The 2,726-nt window shown below is 31.2% G+C and overlaps 1 long non-coding RNA gene across 1 annotated transcript; it reads left to right on the top strand.

Annotated features, from left to right (window-relative positions):
* The first annotated feature begins 273 nt into the window (after positions 1 to 273).
* Positions 274 to 1,298, top strand: LOC136064631 (uncharacterized). The gene is made up of 2 exons (XR_010626239.1): positions 274 to 345; positions 971 to 1,298. It is a non-coding gene; the product is annotated as an uncharacterized LOC136064631 (long non-coding RNA).
* Positions 1,299 to 2,726: the final 1,428 nt, after the last annotated feature.

Raw genomic sequence — 2,726 nt, 5'->3', positions numbered from 1 at the left:
AGTAAAGACATGCCTAATTTGAGGATTTAATTCTCAAGTTAGGGTAAATGTTTTGAGCTATAATTATATGCTCATCCTTTGTATGTTAGAATCATATATAAATTTTATGCCTTGGTGTTTCTTATGGTTTGGATGCATAATGTGTTTGATGATTGTATCTTTGGGGAACTTCATGTGATGGGAATTAAGTTTCTTGAGTTTGAGAGTTAGGTTTGTGATTGAGGTATAAGTTTATATATTAGGAGAGTTTGTCCGTAATAAGTTTGGTTTTCATTTAGGTGACGAGAACGAGAACACAGACACTTGAGCTCCTTTTGTATAATCTCTCGCGTCTTCTGTTTTCAGGTAAGGGATTTGAGATATGTGCTTTTGATAAGTATAAAAATTATTTCAAAAAGTATTATGCAGTAAAACCTTTCAACAAAAGAATGTATTGAGGATGGCAGTTCGTCCGCTCTCAATTAAAGAATGTATTGAGGATGGCAGTTCGTCCGCGCTCAATTAAAAGATGTATTGAGGATGGCGTTCGTCCGCGCTCAATTAAAATATGGTTGAGGATGGCGGTACGTCCGTGCTCGATTAAAGTATGTATTGAGGATGGCGGTGCGTCCGCGCTCAATTAAAGTATAAGTTTACGTTAAATGTCATAATATTTTATGAGAAGAGGTTTATGAATGAAATGATTATTTTATATGATTTTAAAGAGTTAATATAAAGTTTAGTGACTTTCTAAGAAATGAAAAGAAATTAGTCCGAAAATTTTGTAGTATTAATATGATAAGAAAAAGAGAACAATTATTTCTCTATGAAAAATGTGTAAGTTGTTGTGATGAATATTATGATATACTATGCATGAAAAACATTCTCCTATTGAATATTCATAAAATATTTGATTTACAAGCATTCTTATCAAAGGCCCATGGAGCTTAAAAACCTTACTAGACTTTGCAACTCACCCTTTATATTTCAGTGCACAGGTTCTTCCTGGAAGCAGCGAGAGTGTTAGAGGTGGCAAGGATTTTGTGAATTCTCGTTTGTTAGAATGTAGAGTTTTTGTGTATAGTAGTTTAGCTCTTTTGTTGTATAGGAGGAATCAAGATGTACTTGATCCTTGAGCACAGATGTAATTCAATATCTTAGCTTGTTTGAACCCTGTGTATGTCTTTGGGGTTAGGTTTGTAATAAGAGTTCTGTTAGACATTTAGCTATGTAATATTTACACAGATACCCTAAGTTTTCAACCAGGTGGTAATCTTCCAAGTTTAAAGGAAATGAAATCTCAAGGTTTCCACCATTTTTGTATATTATGGTTTTATGTAAGAAAATAAGCAGGAATTCAAGAAACAAATTCTTGATAAGCCCCTTCAGTTTAGGTTGGTTCGTGTTAGTATTAAGGTAAACTTGATATTAACATGCCGGTCATGCTCTAAATCCTGAATTACAGGTTTGGGTCGTGACAGCTAATAGGGGATATACATGAGTACGGAACTAGTTTCATTTGAATCTGATGCCCAATCATAGGGATATAGTTGACCATAGTCGTAAAGATTGTTAAGAATATGAATTATGTTGATATATTTGAATTGTTTAAAGTCCTTGAAACTGCTTTTATGTTTTGTGAACCTATTGTAAATTAAAGTTTGATATATATATGGAAAACTAATTAATTTCTAATTCATCTATGATATTTTTGTAAGGTATACAAATATTTGATCTATATATACAAATTATTATTTTACAGATCTATTTGTTAGATAGAACTTTTTAGGACTTTGGTTACTTATTGAGTTGTCAACTCACCCCCCCTCTTTTCCTCCTTTTAGATTCTGATCAAGAAGAGTAGCATGTGTTTGGGCTTTCACTGGGATGTGCGTATGAGTGAAGTTTAGGAATCATTGGAATAAGATTTGGACTTTTAGGTTTAATATTGTCTTTTGTTCAGACTTTAGTCTTAAAGATTTAGTTTATTTTCTTTATGATGTTGGAAGATTATTATTTTGGAGATCCTTTGAGAATTATTATTGAAGATATTTTTGGATTTATTAATGAATAATTTTCTTGAAGAAAAATTCTTTAGTTGTTAAGAAGGTCTTTCACACTTGTAGGGTATAAACTTTATAAATGTATGCTGTTGTCACGTGCCTAGCTTTTACTTGCGTTCGGGACATGACAAGCTTGTGTTGTGCAACTTGTGTTTGCCCACTCTATCATATTCACCACGGCCAAATTAGCCAACCGTACCCCAACAATACATAGAAGTTTTTCTTGTTATTATTCTTACAAAGAAAATAGCACTTCCTAAGTCTAACCTACAATAAATTATTATTTTTTTTTTCATAATTACTAAGATGACTCATTTGATGTCTATACAATAAAAGCAAAAATAATCACATGTAAATGTGATATTGTATGAATTACAAATATATTGTTTTAGATGATTAAAAAAAAAAAAAGGTTTGTTCAATTTATTATCTTCAGCATTGTTGATAATCAAATTTGGTATAGTTGTGTCATCATGCTTGTTACCTTCGTAAAAATTTTCCTAACTCATTTTTGTAGTCCACTTTATTTTTACCAATTAATATTTAGCCACAATTTTCTTTTACTTTCTTTGTAAAATATCCAAAGTTAAAAATAATAAGTATAGGTTAAGCATACCATAATCGGTGGAATTCAAAATATAGGATTATAAAAATTTGTATTCTCTACTTGCATCACACGAATGA

Source organism: Quercus suber, unplaced genomic scaffold, assembly GCF_002906115.3.
Source record: "Quercus suber isolate HL8 unplaced genomic scaffold, Cork oak 2.0 scaffold_722, whole genome shotgun sequence".
Classification (NCBI taxonomy): domain Eukaryota; kingdom Viridiplantae; phylum Streptophyta; class Magnoliopsida; order Fagales; family Fagaceae; genus Quercus; species Quercus suber.
This window is presented reverse-complemented; position numbering and strand designations above follow the sequence as displayed.